Source organism: Protopterus annectens, chromosome 3.part0 (genome assembly GCF_019279795.1).
Source record: "Protopterus annectens isolate FY-2018-M chromosome 3.part0, PAN1.0, whole genome shotgun sequence".
Lineage (NCBI taxonomy): Eukaryota > Metazoa > Chordata > Ceratodontiformes > Protopteridae > Protopterus > Protopterus annectens.
In genome coordinates this window covers 696217082-696239600 of record NC_056731.1, presented here as the reverse complement: position 1 = coordinate 696239600, position 22519 = coordinate 696217082, and positions in this window count along the sequence as shown.

The following is a 22519-nucleotide window of genomic DNA, read 5'->3' as shown; positions in this document are numbered from 1 at the left end:
ATGTCCACAGTGACCTGCAGCTGCTGATGTTGCTGGCATATGTCCACATCAATGTCTCACCATCTCGCACTGTCCTGACACATGGACATGACATTGTGGAGGACATCCAATGTCTCACCCCAATGTCTATCAGTGACCTCAGTGTAGTTACATATGACACCTGCTAGGTCATGGATACTGTCATTTACAGAGGTGTAATGAGCCATCTGTGCCCTTATCCCCTTTCTGGTGCACATCTCCATTCGTGTCTGTGCCTCCATGACAGCCTGAAACATGCATGTGGTAGAAAGAGGTGTGGCATGTCTGCCAGGGGCATGATGACCAGCAGTGCTCTAATGAGAATCCCTGGGCTTCTGCCTATGTGGTGCCATTCCAGACATCTGGCTATGGCTGCTGTGTCCTGATATATGTGCCATAGATACCACACTGCACTGGCCAGTGCCAACCGTACACTGTCCCTCAGCTAATGGCATTGGTGATGATGGATGTACAGGTAGTATGACTGTGTACATGGATAGGGTGGAGACTTGTGTACTGTCATTTGGTGTCCCAACAACAAACCCTGACAAACCTGCCTGAGCCTCAACACACCTATCCTCATCATCACTGTCTGTCTTAGTGACATCAAGTTCACTTCTGTACTGAACCAGCCCCACCTCGGCACCTGTGAGTGGAAAACAGGAAACATACTTTAAGACCTAAACATGACTTCAGACCACATGCACACATGCACACATGTACACATGCGCACATGCACACATGCACACACAGAAAAATACACTCCTCCCTAAAGCAGACACACACAACACCAGCAATCACAGAACATACACAATAGCAGGTGATGGTGGGATACAGTATCACAAGCAAAACAGGCATATCACACATGTGAGCATGTGGGACATGTGTTGCTCAACAGAATGCAGTGCAAGTGTAGTCAATCCTTGTTGCTAACAGTATACATGGCTTTGATGCATGTGTTTTGTTATTAGGTGATGGCCCTCTCCCTGGAATATAATGCATACATGGACACAACATTTCTGTGCAGGTATTCATAACCCTGTAATGTACTGTGCACCATAACTCACACGTGTTAAAACAAGATGGCCAACTCACCGTCCCAGCTCGGTTTAAAAAGTAGCATGCAGGCTTACTCGAATAAGGCAAAAATGTTGTTTATCCAAAGATATATTTATTGAAGACAATCCACAGTATCCACAGTGTAGGAAACTAAAAGCAAGAAAGAAAGCATCTGGCAGGTGTTGACCGATGCTACAAAGGAACCGGGTATAAATGATTTTATTTCTATCAAACCCTTTCTAATGTTGGCGTGATCAGTTTTACCATCAGGTGCAATATGTTATCATAGAATTATGTATGTGTTTGTTAGTTACATCAATGGGGTATGAAGTTTGGTATTGCAATTTTATTATTTAGTATTTTTTGAAATAGTATGTATATTATTTATCATTTAAGGTTTTAATAAGTCCTAGGATATATTGTTTTTATAATTATATTTTTAAAATATGTACAAATTATATTAAGCACTGGTACTTTAAATTTTTGCCTCTAGAATGGCGCCAAAAAGATTTTAAAAAGATTGTATTGTGAGTCAATCAGCTGTTCTGAAGAAGTCTGCGATAAGCGGATGAAAGCCCTTAACAGTTGTTCATGTGGATTTTAGTTTCCTACACAGTGGATACTGTGGAATGTCTTCAATAAATATATGTTTGGATAAACACCATTTTTGCCTTATTCGAGTAAGCCTGCACGCTACTTTTTAAACCTAGCTGGGACAGTGAGTTGGCCATCTTGTTTTAACAGTTCTGGTGTTGCCGTTTGTGTTCGAATATAAGTCACAGGTGTACATACCATTGCTGGATGTGTATCTGTGTGTCGGATAGGTATCCAATGCTGATTATAGCCTCTGTGTCTTTAGAAAATAATTGTGGACACATTTTTAGCACACACATGATGAGTATTCACACAACATCATCAGTGGTGCATGGATAATTGATGAAATACCATTCGGCCACATACCCAATGTATGGTACTTCTGGTGAGTGTAGATCATATTGTGGACATACCAGTCTCATCCATGACATGGCATGCTAAAACACAACTGCATATTTAAACACTACACATACCCAATGTGTGTCATATGACCTAGCCACTCAATAGCATCACAAGACATATATGTGTCAGTTGTGCAAATGGTGATTGGTATGCATACTGTTTAGAGGTGCATATGTGTGCACACACGCAACATTAAGGTGTATAGCAATGAAAGCTATGTGTAGTACTGTGGTTACAATAACTGGATGGGGTATAGTACCATAGGCCATCATCATGAAGCATCAGGTGGTCACTCAAGGCTACAAATGTTTCCCAAACCAGCACTAATCATGCTGTGCCAGAACTGTACTACCTTGGCTAAATTCACCATTTCATAACCAGTTGTTACGTGAGTTTGTAAGGAGGCCAATAAGGAGCATTCCCTGACATGAATGTGTAGTGTGTTGCATAGTGTTTAAATGTCCCATGAGAGGCCTCTACCCCTCAGGTATATTATGTGTAAAGTGTGGATGAGATTTTGGATACTGCTGTATGTCTTTACAGAGGGTTTGGGAATCCTTTATGTGTAGCATGTTAAAATGCTCTGTGTATGGCATACATTTGTATGTTATGTGCATGTTGAGTAGCAACTGTGCCTATCCAATGGTCACTACAGTCTAGCCACATTTGTTTGAGGTGGTCTGGGTATTGCATGTGTTTGAGTCAACTAATCACAATGGTGAGATGTGCATGCTCTTACACCAAACATGCACAACATGCATTATGGGTAGGTGTGTTACATGTGTACACGGCCTACACCTTAACGATGACATGCACTTTTTATTTACAATAATAAATGTAGAACACACTCACAAGCATCTGTCCACTGCCTTGATGTCACTCCAGAGGGACCTACATAGAGATGAGACAGTTTGTCAGTGGCCACAACTGTGGCATTGCTACTGTGTGTTTGCAATCTTACAGTACAACAACAGTTTACATTAACAGGGCTACAGATTATGTTCCAAATGATCAGTATTGCATAACAACAGGCTCCACATCTTTGAACGACACACTCCACATCTCACATATGCATGATCTAGCAATACAGATAACAGTAGTCTACAGATATGCCATGTTACCTGCATGCTCCATATGTGCTTGCTGGGTGGCTTCAACCTCCATCATGATGTATGTCTGCTGCTGTTGTTGTTGGGCAGGTGCCACCAGGCTCAGGAGCAGCTCCTCCACTCTGGTGAGGGGGGATGGATATTAACACCACCTCCTGTTGCAAGCTGTTGTCTACGCACATCAGCAGCATGCTGACGGACATGTCTGAGAAGATCACTGCAGTGGTGGTGTACCTGCTCATATGTCCAGTTATGCAGGCCTACCTCATTGACCCTGAGGACAACATCTTGCCACATGGCAGTACGCTCCTGCTGGTCCTGGCTGGTGCGTGAGAACATGAGACGGTAGTGCTGAATCATACTGCTAGTAATTATATCATCTTCAGCACTACTGTAACTGGGGTTCCTGCATTGGGCCATGATCCCTGGAAGACATAAATACAAAAATATGTCTGAGCAAGTCATATGGCACATTTAACATTATACAGTACAGATATTACTGAACTGCAATATACAGCAACCTATAACCGAGAGTGAAACACTGTAACTGCCACTTATCACTGCTCACCCCACAACTGCTTGAAAGTGCCTTGCTCACTCTCTATTTAATGAACCATGTTCTGCACAACAACAAAATAAAATCACTATATAAGACTATACAAGAGTACCTGGCACACTGTATGCAACACGATGCACCACCTAGCCACAGCAGATATACATCGAGCTGACGTAGCGGGGGATTATTAAAGGACAACTCATTAGGGCTGCTAGGATGTGCAGTGATGAGAATATATTTAAGGAGGAAGTTGTATTTTTGAAGATGTTATTTACTGAAAGAGATTATCCTACACAGTTAATTGACTCAGTAGTTTTAGAAGTCACAAACCAAAGGTTAGAAAAATACTTTCCTTTACTTGGTGAAGAATGCAGGTATGAACCTGTTAAAGTAAACAACAAGTTAAAAGAGCAGGGTTGTGCATTTGTTCACACAAACACTAGTGAAAGTTCAATAGTTGAAGGTGTTGTATGTAAATATTGGCCAATTGTGACCATGAACGATGATTTTAAACAAGTGTTTGGTTGCAAACCACAATTTATTAGAAGAAGAAATAAGAACCTGAAAGACTTACTGGAGACAAATCATGTTGGATGTAAACATAGTAAACAACAATCTATTGGCACATTCAAATGCAATACCTGTAGACAGTGTCCCTACATTATTAACACAAAAGGTTTTTATTTAAAATCAAGAAAGACTTATATAAAATCCCCAGGCTACTTCAATTGTAAAGCAAAGGGGGTAATTTACCTTGGGTTTTGTCAGCATTGCCTATGTTTCTACGTAGGCAAAACTGAGGACACTGGCAAAAAGAATATATGAACATCTTTATGAAGGGAAGGAATCAAATGCATTTTTCAAACACTCGCAGGTTTGTGAAAAAATGGAGCTTAGATTTTTAGTGTTGGAACAGGTTAAATGCAACCCAAGAGCAGGAGATTGGCAAACCTCCTTAGAATATAGGGAGCTGCTTTGGCAGCTGAAATTAGATGCTGCTAGACCCCCTGGCCTAAATGATGCCCTAAGTTTAAGTAGTTTACTTAAACTCAGAAGGGCAAAATTATAATAACTTATTTTCATACAGAGTATGGCATAGTTTATTTTAGGGAATGTATAAATTTCATATAGTTACAAGTTTGTTCTAAATCCTTGCATATAGATGGGGGTAAACACATTAATGACATTTTTAAAATAATGTTTCAAATACTTGCTGGTTTGTTGCTACTTAAGAATGTTAAAAAGTATTCAAAGTATTCAAAATTTACAGACACATGCTTGTAATACTTTTGTATTTATAGTTAGTGAAATATGGTTAGATGGCAGTGAAGCTGTTTTGTTTTTTCTTATTTTCTTATTTATAGTTATATTTTTTATAACATTATGTGGTATTCACTACAAGAAAAACTTGCAAGCTAACAGTTAAGCATGGTTTTAAATTGAATAATCGAAGGATTAATTAACAATGTAATTGACAATGTTCAGTATAAATGGTTCTGCCAAAAAGTGTATTGTTTGTCTTGAGAAAGCCTGGGAGTACCTGGGTGAAAGCGCTTGACGCATTGGATGTATTACACGTTTGTTTTATCGTTATCAGTGGTTTTTAAATAAAACATTTTCAGCACTTGGAATTCAGTTTTGTGGACCGGATTTTCGTTTACCAGGGTGGTATTTTGTGCAGCTTATTTATTTGCATATAGTTTTCATACTGCTGTAGTACACTATGAATGTTGCTAGATACACAGTTATATGTTTTACCACACATATGTCAAAGGACATGTTACAGACATACCCACACACACACATCAGACATAATTACAGGACACAAATGTATGACAACCCAGATAAGCTTTCAGTGTGTACTATACAGTACTGTGTGTCAATACTTACACAACCTTAATCTTGAGAAATGTAATCTGTGATGAATACAGGGACCACACAAAACAGTGGATGCAAGCAATGTGGACATACACCATACTTTGCTGTACAGGCCCAGAGCTTTAAGTAGTACTACAGTACACACAGAATTTGCATTCAACATTGGTACCAATCAATAATCATAGATGTAGTGCTTTAGCCTCCAATGACACACACTAGTTAAAACCAAGGGACTTAATCACACTGTATGCAATAGCACTTGTTCTGCCTAACAACAGAATACACAGCTTTTGCTAGGATCAAAGCAAGTACCCATAATTCCATGACATAAACAGTTTCCCACTAAGCTATCCCACAGATAAATATCTTTGACGTATTCACAAACATACTGACAATCACAGTCAGTCAACAGTACAGAGAATCTATTGCAACAAGTAGATGTAGGTGTGTATGAGTATATATATGTTTATATACATATACACATCCATTGGTCTACATATGCATATATATATGTAGGCACATATACATTTCACCTTTCATAGTGAGAATATCAATTATACAAAGGATGTAAGGTGTACAATAATGTAATAAAATCACACAGTCTTGGGATAAATGCATTGAAGGTGTTCACAGCCCAGGTAGCTTTAGCAGGCCCTACTGGCTTCAACATTGCAAATTGAAAAAACCTCCCACAGTGTTTAACCACCACATGTCATATACCAGCACTGTATGCTGTCTTGTTTGCAACACACTAAAACCTACATATAAATATGCAAATACTAGCCTTCAACAATATATATATCTCCCCCTTTCACAAACAGTTGCAATATGTCCCCTGCTCTATGCACATATACAGATGTGAATATATATGACACATATATATTTCTCTATATGTGTGTGTGGCATACACAAACAGGGTCTACACTTTTGTAAGTCCCTGGACCTCACAGCTGAACTGTTGGGCCTTGCTGAAACACAAACAGGTGTCACATATGAACACACACTAACATTAGGGGGGATATATATGGCAACAGATGCTAGATAAGCATACTAGACTGCTACAGCAGTTGCCAATGCTAAGCTACACTTTAATATGACTATCATGCATGTGTTGTTCTGTCACACTCATAGGTTCATAGGTAGGTACTAGACTGTTGGCCCTAGGGCCTATATAAGCCTAGCCAAAAAAGTACCCTGGCTTTTGCCACCCAAGAAAATTATTTTCCTATGCCACTGTCAAGCAGAGCCACAGAAGTGATCCCCGGAGTGAACTTCCTATTTCCCATCAAATCATCAAGATTTTTCTTGACATGTGCTAATGATGAGCTTTGTTTGATATAGATAGGTATTTGAAGAAGTCAATAATTTTTACTGACGAAAACGTTGTATTTGTACTCACTGGCGTTAATACATTTATTGAGTGGTTGCAGTCTCCCACGGACTGATTCTTGTGTTGTTTTTGGTTGATATAGATGGGTAGTTTGTTCCAGAGTATGGGAAGTTTCTGGGGCAGGAAGCGATCCCTCCAGCATGTTCTGTTTATTGTGGTGACAAAGTTTAGGTCCCTAGAGCATGTAGCTCGGAGGGATTTGGGATTTCTTTAAGTGGAGCATGTCCAACAGCTCTGGGTTTGACATAGCTTTGTATGTTAGGCAGAGATCACCCCTGAGTAGGCGATATGCGATGGAGTAAAGATGGAGTTTTTAGACGGTTCATGAGGGCATCTGTTTGAGGCTGGTAATCCTCTTTGTGAGGTATTTCTGTGGCCTTTCAAGTTGTTGTAGATGTCTTGTGAGGTACATACCAAAAGTGGCATTGTACTCTATAATGGGTCTAATGAGTGATGAGTAGAGGGGAACAATGACCTCTTTTTTTTTTTCTGGATGAGAAACCTTTTGTGATGAGGTGTGCCACGGAGAAGGATTTCCTGACTACTATGGCAATGTGATTATCAAAGGAGAGACTACTGTCCACCTGTGTCCCAAGGTCTCTTATCACACTTTCGGTGTTAAGTATACTACCATCTATGTTGTAAGTTCATGGGTGCAGAGTTTCTAACTAAAGGGGATGACAATGCACTTTTTGGCACTGAGCTTAAGGCCATGGCTTTGACACCAGGCATCTGTCTCAGTGAGGCCCTTTTGTAGGATTTCCACATAATTAGGAGTTTCAATTATGGCTCCTAGTTTGCAGTCATCTGCGAACTTTGATAGCCAAAGGCCTTCTGTGTTAGCCTGTACTTCAGAGAAGTAGATACCAAGTAGGAGAGGACACAGGACTGAACCCTGTGGTACTCTACTTGTCACTGGTCTGAAGTCGGATTTGGAGTCTGCTACTTTCACAGTGTTGGGTCTGTCAGTGAGCCAGTTGGCAACCCATCTTGTGACATGGGTATTTATACCTAGTTTAGTGAGTTTATCTATAATTCCAGAGTGGGGGATGGTGTTAAAAGCCTTGGCAAGATCTAGATAGGCTGTGTGAACCACCTTACCCTCGTCTACGGCTTTGGTGACTGCTTCAAAGAAGTCTATCAGGTTTATGAGACATGATCTGCTTTTTACAAACCCGAACTGTGTGGGGTCCAGAGTTTGGAGATTACCAATGTCTTTTGTTTATAAGTTCCATGATGATACATTCCATTGCTTTGCAGACCAGGCTCGTCAGGCTAATGGGGTGGTATTCCAAGGGTCCATGGTGGCTCCACCTCTGTGAAGTGGGATAACCGATGTGTGCCATTCAGTGGGCACAAAGCCTGAGGTGAGGCCATGATTGAACATGGTTATTAGGTGGAGTGCCAGTTGTTCTGTAGTTCATGTAGAACGCAACCTGGTATGTTGTCTGGTCCCATGGATGCTGTGTCCTTGGCTTTGAAGAGTGTGGTCTTTACCTGTGCAGCCATGATTACAGGAACTTTGCATTCTTCCGGTATAGAGATGGGCCCTTTAGGGGATGAGAGGGGGATAAAGTTAGCACTGAACCTATCTGCCAGGATGTTGACAATATCAGTTGGGTCTGCATATTTAGTGCCATTGTGCTGTAACTCTGAGGAGATCTGAGTCTTGCCACTGAGATTCTTGGCATAGCTACAGAATGTTTTGTGGTTGTCTTTAGAATCAGTGGAGATTTTGTTTTCGTAACTAGCTTTGGAGGATTTTATGAGAGATCTCAGCTTCTTACCGAAGCTGACCAGGGAGCTCCTCCACTCATGGGATTTTACTCTCTTTTGCAACAGTTTCTTCCTTCTGTTGTACAGTTTGTTTATGGCAGGGGACCGCCGGATTGGCTTCCTTTTTTTGGAGGATAGCGTCTTGGTTCTGTTTGGGATAGCACGATACATGCACTTGTGCAAGTGCTTATAAAGTGCAATTGTGTAGGATTCAGCAGTTGTAACTGTATTGTCCATTTGCATGGGTGTCATGAAGTTCACCACTTTTGTCTTAAGAAGCATGAAGTTGGCTTTGGAGACATTTTTTACTATAGTTTCCTTAATGGGGGGTGGGGACAGGATGTGGATATCTAGGGTGACTAGCTTATGGTCGGAGCAGACCAACGAGGAGTTGACTTCAGGTGTGGAACACCGGTCACTCATGTTGGTAATGACTAGATCTAGGATATTGTTGCCCCTGGTGGGGGTGTGGATAAGTTGATCCAGGGCACTGGAGTTTATGAATTCCAGAAAGCATTGAGCAAAGGAGTTGGTACACGAGTAGTTTTCCCAGTTAATGGTGGGGTAGTTGAAATCGCCCATTAGGGTTGTTTAGTTGAACCCTAATATTTTTCCAGTACATCAAGGTGGGGGATCTGTAGCAAGCTACAATTTGGAATACAGTTTTGCCCAGAGTTAGTTGCACTTGGATAACCTCGGATGCATCATGCTGAGCAACTAGCCTGGTGGTGTTGATATCCTTAATGAATATGGACACACCTCCGCCTTTGGTGTTCCGGTCCAAGTTACATGTCCAAAAAGTGTGGTATGAGTTATAGCCTGGTAATGCAGGAGTGCTCTCTGGAGCCTTGAACCAGGTCTCAGTCACTGCAAAGATATTGATGTTCTCCATTTTAAGGAGTGCCTCGAGTGAGTGCATTTTGAGATTTAGACTTCTAGCATTGAGTAGCATCACCCTCAGTTTTTGCTTGCCTGTTCCTGTTACGGTGGTGAATTTGTCATTTGAACCTTGCCTAAAAAAGGCACTATAGGGGTGGCAAGAGCCTTAAGCCAGTACCCGGAATTCCAGGGGTGACAGGTGCAGGCCATCTCTGGCAAAGCATTGTAGTCTGTCGACCATGTCATCCCAGGCAGACAGATACTGGATCCCCTTAGAATGACACCAGAATCTTAGCCAACATAACCCCCACAGCTCACAGCAAACAAATCAACCAACTACATTAAATGACTCCTTATACATTACCAGCATGTCCAAAAAGAGCTCAGACATTCTCCTCAAACAAATTAGAAGCCTAGCAAACTAAATACATGAGTTTCATGCCACTCTACCCCCATATTTCCCTGACCCAACAGTCCTAACAGAAGCATGGCTCGAACCCCAAGTAAACAATAAAATCATACCCGCAATTATATCAATAGATTTGACAGAATACAAAAATGGGGTGGATTGATAGCAACAATATATAGACACACACAATATAGAACTACAGCTAAACTGCTCAGACCTCAACAGTGAGATACTAGTATCCCTAACTAAAACAACCACAATAAACACAGTCAAACTAGCAGTCTACATCACTCCCAGCAACACCTCATGCATAATAAATAGTACTTTCATGGGCATCTCTCACATTTAGTTATGAAAGTATAATAGTGGGTGTACTGGCTAGCAAACGTGCTGCTCCAAGATCCTTTCTGCTTCTTAAACTTACAAGGTTTCTTCCAAATTATAGACACAGGAACAAGAGTAGACAAAAACAGTAGTCAGTTCCCGAGTGGATCTTTACCAACAAATGAGCACCCAACACTCAGGCCATCTCCCAGACAGCCTAAGTGATCACCTACCAACTCCTCCTCCTAAGACATCGTAACTGTCCATCAAAAAACTTACAATTAAGCAAGTATGCAATAAAAGAAACTCTTCCATAAACACTTTTAAACTACTTCCCCGGAATTGCAATTGGTCCCCTCTAAATCACCTTCCACTATATTCAGCTGCACAATATTTTAATAAATTCCTTGAAATTCTAAACAGCCTAGCACCTATTAAGAATGTTAGAACCAAAACCAATGACTACCCATGGCTTAACAAGGAAACAAGACAACTACTAAAACAAAGGGCAAGCTCTGGAACCAATTATCAAGCCAACAAGAATAAAGCATCCTTTGATAACTATTGGTACCTATGAAATTTGTCCAAAAAACAAATAAAGAATGAAACTCTGTTATACCAAAATCTAATACAAACACCAAGATAATCCCAAAAAAGTTCTGGGTTGCCATTAAACAACTTCTATACCCAGGTAAAACCTCAACTCCTAACCCCAACTCCTCTAATTCAAATGAAAGTCTAGCTATCCAATTCAACACTACTCCACTAGCTGCCCAACCTGAACCCACAAACACACTATCTATATTCTCACTACAACCCATCCAAATAAACAAAATAAGAAAACTATTAACCAAATTGAAACCTACATCACTAGCTTCTGACCGTCAACCAAACGAATACCACAAGCTAGCAGCTGATGTCATCCACCCTATATCTATCTTGAGCAATACATCACTGAATACATCCCTAACATTTGGAAAAGATCCCACATTATACCACTCCACAAATGTCGCTCCTCGAGCTAACTACAGACCAATATCCATACCATCACTGCTCCAAAAATAATGGAAAAAATTCATTCACTCAACTATTCACAATCTGCTAGTCAATTCACAACATGGATTTCAACCCAGCCCGCAGCACCACAACTGCCCCATTAAGTTTCATCAACACTGTAAATCAACTCAAAATGATGGGCAGCTAGCAGTTCTCTATCTTTCTAAACATGTCAAAAGCATTTGACACAGTATCCCACCAACAGCTACTGCAAGAGCTTGCATCCCTTATCCCATCCAAACAAACCCTTTCCTGGTTCCATAGCTATCTTTCCAATTGTGAATAAGCTGTTAAATGGCAAAAAAATCTTTGATACTTACGTATTATCGCAACCAGATTTGGCGATATTGTACTTACCGGCTCACCTTTAGTTTCACGCAGGCGGAGGCGTGGCCCAGATGACTGACGAGTGAACCTGAATATGAAATAAGGCATGATTAGCATGCCATGCATATTAGCCACTGACATCATGCATACAATGATTGCAAATGAGCAGCATTTCCAACAGGCTTGCTAACAATTATTAAAAGAAGTTCATCGGAACATTCCGTAGTAATGGCTACCTAACTCAGCTGCTCATCTACATTTATTGTATGCATCATGCCAGAGGCCGGTAAGCCGGAGTTGGTATATCCAAGTGGCAGGGGGTGCAGGGGGCTTGCCCCCTACAAAAGCTAAGGGAAAACATGTCATTGCTGTTTCTCCTAGACATGAAAATTGACGCCTTTGACGTTCTTTTCTGGCTTGAAAACTATGGTGTGTTGGTTATTCATGAGAACTAAACACGTCAACCAGATGGGGCAGGGTTTGGGCGGCACTTGCTACTGCGCATCTGGTGAGCCAGTAAAGTAAAATATTGTCCTATATACAGTTGCATTGAGATGACTGCATTTCATTCTTAAAACAAGTATTCACTTTTGTCAGAGTGCAGTGGTTATGCACCAGGAGCAAGCAAATTCCTCTTCCTGTTTTGCATGTAGTACAGATGCATGACTGAAAGAACATGGCTGCTGTGATATGAAGGAATGCACAGTTATAAAACAGTAAAGGAGTGACCATTAGGACACTTATTAGATAGTAAGTGAACACAGACACAGAGAAAGTCTTATTTCTAAGGTTTCTAGTTTCCCTAATGTGTATTAAAGGAAGCATTGCAATAAGGATGTGTGATTGATGCTTCTGAAATGTGAAGGAGGCAGGGTCTGAGGTTGACACATTCAAGTTGAGTGGTCATGGTCATTCCTTTTAATTGCTCTGTTAATGTTGACTTCCCAGGAGGAAAGAACTATGCTTTTTATATAAAATACAAGTAGAACACACTTGCAGGACACAACCACACCTCTGAATGCAGTTTGAAAAAGTTTTTTTCTTTTGACATGAGCATGCAGCACCCAGTCTTGAAACAACATTGATGCATCTGTGCAAGTGACCAAAATACTTTTTTTTTAAAAAAAGAAAACACATTTCTGGGACACGCACACACATTCCAATGCACTTTGACTACATTTGCTGACACAAACTATCGTGAAGCAGCCGCTGTTCAGCTGACACATATGGTTGCATGTTTATATAATGTCAGCGCTAATCCCCCCAACAGCCATTGGCCACACTACTGTACAGAACACAGATATCATGGATCAGATCTTTGACATTTAATACTAAGCTACACATTTCACAGGTATGCCCACTGCTCACAGGTACACACAGTATTATCCGTAGCAGTAGTTAAGCAGAACATCTGTGCATAAAGAAGTACTGCTGCCACATATGAATGGTTCACATTATGTAGACTATTCTTCAATAACATCTATTACATGCCAGTAAATACATATGTGTCACATACCTTTCCTTTGTATGATTTGGTAATATTTCTTATTCCTTTTCTCTCTCTCTCTCTCTCTCTCTGCCTCTCTCTCTGTCAGTCTCTGCAATCGAGTGATTGAATTTGCTGGCAGATATTGCAGCCTGCTTTTGTAGGAATTTGTACATGAGCATGTGATGGCCTCTGCACCAGTTAGTGGCCACCACTTACTAACTGTATGCAGCTTGCTGTGTAGTAATTGCAGTAATCACTGCCATAGCAACCCAGTACTATAAATTGCTGACTCATGTAGGCATAGGCCCTTTCAGCTTTCCAAGATGGAGATCATCCTTGTTTGCTGTGGACATCATTGTTTAAGAACAAAGGTTGGTATAGTTCTTATATCAGAAGCCAGGGGTGTAGCCAGAGATTTACATTTTGTACTCAGACCTAATGTTGCTGCTTCCAGTACCCACTTGTCAGTGTAGAAATGTACTCATCCCCTCAAAATGCTACCCCAAGATACATGGAAAGATGTACTTTCTTTTCAACTGTTACAATTAACTGCCATACAAAGCTAGTTATAGAGATGTATTCCTTTGACACAAGAATTGTTTGTGAACTGCTATACTGTGAATATTCATTTCCTCAGTTCTAAACAGTTTGTGCTTTTTTAGTGTTGACATTAGCACAAGCTGCTCAGTAAAACTGGACACATTTCAGTACAGTGAGTATGCTTACCTACATCCATGGTAGAGCCTGCACACACAGGTATATTCTACATTTGGGTAGGGGTGCAGAAGTACAAAGAGCGTAAGTACTATTGTGTGGATTTTATCTTGCTGGACTTACAGGGTTGCTGTGTACATGTTAGTTTATCAAGCCAAGTAGTCTGTCTGCGTAACTCCCAACTGTGGACCTATCCACATGATAGCCAGAAAATAGCCTGTTATTTTTTGTCTGTGCACCACACAGGTCTTTTCAGCAATAGAGCAATGGCATTGTTACAGTTGGTTGCTACCAGTACATGGCTACATCCATTTGTATTTCAGTGTTGTATTCCTACATACGGGTATGCTTCTGAAACTCCTTCCAAAGCTATTTGCACAGTGTGTAACAGCAGAAAGGCTGACATGCCTCTGTGTTTCTGCCTCTGCCAGACCTCTCAACCACTCAGGTACATATTTGAACAGACTCAGGGAAAAGTCAAGAAAAAGTCAGGGACAATCAGGGACACCTTTAAAATATTAGTGCCATTAAGTTGAGACATTGAGAGAATCAGAGCATATGAATTAATACACATTTTCTGAAGTAAAAGAAGTGTCTAACTCTTAATTATTGTCATTATTCATTAAATGTAATTCACCATCTTTCTGGCTAAAGTCAGTAGTTCTCGGAGAGTTTCACAGGGACAGAGCCAAAATTTGTTTCAAAATCAGGAACATACCTGAAAATTAGGGACAGTTGGGAGGTATGGCCTCTGACCTAAACAGATATGCCAGTGTTTGTCCTGCTGTGATACTGTGTGGGGTTGTAAAGTGATGGTGTAACATTATTTCCTGCTAGAATGGCTGCTCCTCTTATCACAGTCATGTAATGTAATCCCACAATAACTGTTGGTCAACATCCACAGAACAAGTTGTGTAGTATGGTATTCCTATTTTTCCTTTACATTCACTCATTCTAATGCATGATATATTTATTTAAGCACCAAATTGATGTATATCTACCGTAGCTTAGTGGTACTTCATGTTGTGTAGTGTGTGCAAGGTCCACAGTTCGAGACTTACAGAGGTGTTTTATTTTGCACCTGAGCAGAACAAGGGCCCTCACATACAGAGTGACTAAGGCACTTTTAAGCAGTTGTAAGCGGGTTTGCGCATTGCTGCGCATTGCTTAGTCAAGAGCAAACAAGCGCAAACTCTGACAAACCCGCTAACTACTGCTTAATAGTGCTTACTCACGCTAACCCCTGTGCTCATTTCTTTGAAAGAAAAGAAAAATGGGGAGATAGGAAAGTGGTGAAAAAGGGGCACAAAGAGGGAAAGACAGTATGGAAAATAGCTCGGGATGTGCAGGACGGGTGTAGGGAATGTCTATAGCTGCCCATTTCATCAACAGCAACAGCTGTGCATATGCAATAAATTTGGAGGTAGATATGAACCCTTCAACCCCTGAGAGAGGGGTGAGGACAACAAAGTATGTTGTAATGCCAATTAAATAGCATTTCATGTGTCCAGTGGACATGTGTGCAAAATGGGCAGCTATGTATGGGGCAGAATTTTTTTTTTTTTGGGGAGCAGATTGCCCTTTTTTTTTCAGGTGAGAGTGGAATGTGGGGTAGGGGAAGTAGGTATATTTGGGGAGGTAGGTTGGGGAGGTAAATAGACAAGACAAACAAGACACATACAGGGGCGATATATGACATGTGGTGGGTGAACACCTTTGACGGGGAGGGATGTTTGGAAATCACAAGCCCATGAGCCCCCAGATGGAAACAGTGGGACTGAGGTCCCCACCCATGGGCAGTCACCGCTGCACTTTCACGGCCCAGAGGGTGGCTGTGCTGGGGGCTGTGTAGGAGGGCAGGCTGACCCAGGAGTTGCACCACTCGGGCCTCAAGCTGGCATAGAGGTTCTGCAACAGAATGTTCAATCTCTCTACACACCACAGCCCAGACCGTTCGAAGGGTGATAGGTGGCCCTCCTCTGCCCATGCTTACACGGAGGGGCCAAGCCCTGTCCCCTGCAGTGCTTCAACTTGAAGGTGGCACAAGGCCAATGAAGGAGGAAGTCCCAGGCTGGGCACCAGATCTGCTGGTGCCAGGTGCCATGGCCAGCTGAGGTGGGACAGGTGGGTCTGCTGGGACCGGCCTTCCCATATGAACTATGTTTTGGAGATTTTAATAAAGATATGGGTTAGTGACAGTCAACAGCATTCCCAATTAGTTATAACAGCATGAAGAAGTATTCCCATTAACCCAACACACCAGATTTTCAACAGTTGAAAAGCAAGCATAACACATGCATATATAGAACAACAGTGGACATTACAACAGCATGCAGGTTGAATTGATGGCAACAGGCCACCAATATTGTGGTATTTTAACAGGACACATGCATAGAAATAAATGCAAATATTTATAAACCAATAGGACATATGTCCCAGCAAATGTTTTGAGATTAGACATACCGATTGAGGTGTGGAATTGCATTTTTTATGCACATACAGTAGGGTGGAAAAAGATAGTTCAATTAACTTATATATCCTTCTAGTTTTCACTACATTCCTATTAACTGCAGTTATATGTCCCTTACATGTATTAATACACTACCCAATGTCCTTATATTTTGCAATTGGATTTTCATAGATCATTATATACATGAGCTGTATCTTACATACAAACTGTCCAAGATGCAGATGTTACTGCAACATATTTTGAGAGTTGCTCACACACACTACTGCTAAGATGGTACACTGACAGCTCTACTTTCATATAATTATCTAGATATGTTCAGGTGAAAGTATCAGTTATATGTTAACAGCTCCCTACATTTCTGGCAGCATACTGACAATTCTGGGGAACACAATACCAAGCTACTCATGTGCCAGATTAACCTGTACATGCTGGGCATGAACCAACAGTTGAGGGCTGTAAATATGCATAAAAACTACTGGCACTCCCTTCATCCACGTTATATGGGCCTACCCAAGTGTGGGTTGACGCTGCTTAATGCAGCACTACTATTTGTAGAATGCAACAGTACAACAACATATCAAAGAAAATGACACAGACGCACTTCAGGAATTATACATTAATTAAAGGATTATTACACCTTTATTTATTGGGTTAAAGCACTTTTTGAAGGCTTTCTCATTTATTTTATATAAGAGTACATGCAGAATAATTACTAACCTGGCTGATGATGCAGCCTTTGCAGCCAATCTTCATGGGCTTGCTGGTTCATAGCCCAGACACCTGCAGCTAAGAAGTAAATGCAGTGATATTGAGACATACCTATCCATAGTATAGGCAAGCATAGCAATTCTTAACCACTTAATACAATGGCTACTTACTCAGTAGTGGGGCATTAGGCATTGCACTGGATTCCTGTATTCACTGGTCCAGTTGATCCTCCCTACATCGCTTCACGTCAGAATAATGGTGCCTGACCTGCCCACCAGTGCAAGGAACACCAGTGGCACTGGTGAGATCACGGGCAAGACTGTTCCAGGCCTCCATTTTATATTGGGTACCCTGGTACTGGCCCCGCAGGAGTCTTTCCTCATGATTGTGGACAAGGAGCCAAACCATTACTTTGGACTCCTCAATGCCCCAGCATTGCACTCTAAATCAAGTGCCTTCTCCAACACTGGCCATGCTGACTGCAGAAGGAAGCTACAACTAGTTATAGCATGTATTCCAGCCTGTGGAGCTTAAATATGCCTCATTTCCCGCACTTATTTGTGATTGGCCACTTTTGGAAAAACTCAGTTGTAGGCACGCCTGCTTAGCTGATGTTGGCAATGTTTAAAATTCCTTTGATAGATATGTGTCTGTTGAAAGTGCATGTTTATGAAATGCTGTCATGGCTTAGTGGTTAATTACTTTGACTATAGTGCACAGTATCCTGAGTTCGAGCCCTGTCATTGCTTTTGTATTTTCCTACTAGGCAGACCTGACTGGTTATGGTACAGTAAAGGAGGTTTGGCCGTGTTTAACTGACTTTGCTCAACTTTGCCCGACTTTGCCCAACGTTGCTTGACGTTGCTCGATGTTGCTCAACTTTGCTCGACATTGTCTGACGTTGTGCTGGTTAGCACAGTGCGCAGCTACGGGCAAATAAATTGTGGTTGCACTGGTTAGCATGGTGCACAGCTCCATGCAAAGACATTGCGCTGGTTAACGCAGTGCGCAGCTACGAGCAATTGGATTTAAATACATTCAGTACTGGTAAAATGTGCTTAGCAGTACTTTATATTGCTTAAAATAGGGTACTCGTGCCTCAGAATGCATAACCATTTCACCTTCATATATATAAAATTTGTTCACTACTACATCTAACATTTCAATGCTTTTTACAAAACTTATACATAAAAAAATGTCAGGAAATATTTTTGTATACAGATTTCCAACAGAAATTGGAATGTGCAGTAGTAGGACTCGAACTGGGAATGCTTCCTCTTTGTGTGAAGGCTCTAACCACTACGCTATTGCTATCTTGATTAATTTGCATATATTTTTCTTATTATCCTCTTCTGGTGTCTAAGCTGCTAACTGTAGCTAAGCAATGGGCAAACCCGTGCAAACATGTGCAAATATGGCTAGCTATATTGGATGAAATAAAAAAAAAATTAAAAAAAACTTTTTCTATTTTTAATTTTGTCAGTTGTTTAACATATGGGGGAGTGTAGTGTTACATTGTGCACATGTGAGCGGACTCGCTCATGTAACTTGAAATTTCGGCGTTTCTTCATTGCAGATGCATGGATTTTTGGACTCCTCAGCAGTCCGACACACCCCCTACATTCGTCCATGCTCCATGTAAGCTTTAGAGTTGAGGCAGCACACCCTCATTAATATGCATTATTGGCAGAAAAAAGACAGAAAATCCACCCAAGGATGGCCAAACAACGAAATCCACAAGTGTTCCAATTAAAATGTAGTCCTTTAATACAAATAAAACTTCGACTTGAAAATAAAATGAAAAATAAAAAGCTCAAAACTGTCCCTTGAAGATATCCGATAAGCGCTTTTGACTGTTGTCTTCCTCAGATCGTAGTCGAAGTTTTATTCATATTAAAGGACTACATTTTAATTGGAACACTTGTGGATTTTCTGTCTTTTTTCTGCCAATATTGACTGTTTTTGTGACAGACCACCTTTAGCATTTGGGAGTTATTTATTTATTTGCTCATTAATATGCATGGCGCGCTGCCGTCATACTCTTAGACTGGCACTTATGTGTAAGACTAATCTAGTCTTACACGGAAGATTAGTAAATCCTGGTGTATGTGTAAGTAGGGAGGTTCACTGTAAACATTTGACTTCTATAAACCCATAAAGATGAAAAATAATTACACTGGCTTATGGATAACTTTTTTCAGTTTTTTTTGTTTCATTCTTTGAGTCATGGTTGGCATTGTGCGTTGGTGATGATCATCGATACCCTTTATGGAATGACAAGTCCCTTCCTATGGCAAAAACTTGAAATTTAATTTCACATACACAAAGAATTATCCAACAGTCACACAAATAAGACTGGTAACAATGTGCTCTATTTAGCCTTTTGGGCATTACAGAATGCTGAATATTACAATTCTAGTGTAACTGCCTGAATGGCTTTATGTGTTAAAGAAATATGTCCTGAATAATATCACAAGAGTTGCAAAGTTTGAATGTGGTTCACAGGTGATATCACTCACACTTTATTATTTTCATGTAACACCAAAGCATCCTGTAATAGTGAAACAAAATTTTCATAAGAACACCACCGAAGGACAACAATATCAGGCATGTGATTTCATATTTTTGTGTCACACTGTTAATGTTATGAATACTATAAAACATGCCTATGTATATACCCAGATATGGGACTACATAATTTGAAATGTGACTGAGATATAAAAATAACCAGCATGAGCTGGAGTTGCTGTAGACCATGCATGTATAGTGATCACTTCACACAGTCAAGTGTTACTGCCATGTTTCTCACCTAAAATAGACATTAAGGACATAATTATTTAACTCTAGCTCATTTCTTTGCTGTCTGTCGTACAGATTCAGTTAGCTGGAAGATCTGGTTTGGAAGCCAATTCCCTGCCATTTTTCCTGAGATCTTTTAAAAAAAGAAATGGTCGGTGATGTTGAGTTAGTGGTCCGTTTAGATCAAGGAGGTGGTATCAGCAGGAGTCAAAAATTTTTGTAGGCCTCCTTGTGGAACATTACAGCTGAGGGTTTCTGCAGGGTGAACATACCTGGTCTCACAGGCTGAGGCTTGTAATAGCTTAGCCAAGGTTGTCACCCATGTATTCCCACACATGGGTGAACAGTACTGCCGACATTATAAGTGACTAAAAAGGAGATAACAGGACCTCCGTAGCCGATGTGAGAAATATTATAGGTCACATGACCCAGCTCATTTGTGTAAGAATATTGGTCCATAAGCATGCATTAAACTACCATGACTTGCCAACATAAACCAGCATTCTTTAATTTTTTTTCTGTCACGTGTATCTTCTGCAGAGATTGAAGAAAACCAGCAAGATGCAGTACCTCAGAGAAGCAAGGGATAAGTATGTGTTCATGTTCATTGCCATTTCATAACAGCACTGATTTTACATATAGGTTATCAGTTATGTGGACATCAGTCCATAACTTTTTGGCAGACAGCTAAGTGACTATACATGTTCGAAGTTTGAAAATTGTCTAGATCTGTAAGGTTAGCTCATGCAGCATTGCTGTAGTCAGTGGTTGGGTAAACATAGATGTCTGTGAGTTCAAATACAAGCAACAGAAATTAATCCGTATTATTTCATTTTTAGTATGTGTAATCAGTAGTGTAGACTTGCATGCACTCAGTTCACATATACATTCAATGACATGCTCTCCTTAAAACATCTTTCAAATAGTCATGTTTTTTGTACAATGTTTATAACTGTGATAGCTAAGGAAATGGGAAATTATACCTTTATTATAACAGAAATGTATGGTCTCACAAAGTCATATCTGGATCTGAAAGTTTTAATAATGTATATAGTGACTGGACATATTACAATTACATGAGATTTATTATATTTTTCTCTTTTTTAATCTCACCCCATGCCTCATTTCTTATTATCATTTTATTTATTTATTATTTTAATTGCATTTGAATAATAATCCCTGCTGCATCAGCACCAGCAGCACAAGGAGCTAGATCAGCCATAGTGGTTTGGACCACCATCCCTCCACAGGTGGCTGCAGCAGCACCACCACCACCGGCAACACAGGCACCCAGCACATCTTCCTCCACAACTCCTGCGCTACCTGCACCACCTGCATCTGGTAGCTCTGTACCAGGGGTTGCTGCAGTGGCACCCAGTGGGAGTAGTGTCAGTGGAGGTAATGATTATGTCACCTGACAGGAGCTGACAGGGCTGGTGCAGAAAACTTGGAGAGAGGCCTTGGTGCCCACATCAGACATATGAAAAGGATTCTGCATCAAATTACCAGATGACTGGCCCATCGAGTATTGCTCCAAGTGTCACATGAGACTGGGGTGACATTTCTGAGGGTGAGGACTGTATTACCACTACTTAACATTTAGAACACTCTTAGTGGTTTAATTTACTCCTGACAGGATGTTTGACTTCCTGATATAGTATGTTGTGATTTGTGATCAACACAGTGATGTCTGTTTAACAAACATCATTGACCATTCCCACAAACATGTGTCTTGCTCCCTACAACTATGTGCTATCTGATACGTGCAATAAGATATTTTTTGTAACATCAGCAATTAATGCACAGCTCTAGAGTTTGTGTTCTTAGACAGGTAGTTGTTTAAATCCAGCAATCTGTACCTTGCATGAATGTGTTACAAAATAGTAACATGTGGGACTTTTGTATCGATCAGATCTGATGAGAAGAATTCCACTTAATGGTAACAATTACACAGGGAGATTGATCCCCAACTCTTGCACTCCCTTTAAGGGAAAACATGTATTTCAATACACTACTCAGGCTGACCTTTAATGCACCATAGTATGTGGAGTTTGATAAGTAGGTGTTCGAGTCTGAAAATGAAAAAGTGAAGGAAGCAGAGGGTAGGATACAATGTGACTAATTAAGACATAAACAAGTTGGAGGTGGGAATAGCAGCATTTCTCAACTTCTTAGCTTAATAATACTGGAGAATTATGACAATAACTGTAATTATTAAATGACTTAAATCAATAATTTGTCAGACAACTAAACATTTTATGCTGAACAATTTTAGCCAATCTTAATATCTGGAAAAATGAGAGGTAAGGTTGAAAGTATTATTTTTTATTTTATTTTTTGTGAAAAAGGCATCTTTTTCATATTTGTTTTTAGAGAAGGGAAAGTCGAAGATGGAAGGAGGTCAGAGTAAGAGCTGGGTAAGACAAGGAGGTTAGGTAACATGGAAACATGCATAAGACTGACAGACCTTACATTACCCAAATAGAGAGAAGGAACATAATGGGGAAGGTGACATCAGACAAACAGAGGGAAGAGAATTGTAAGAGAACATTTGTACAGCAT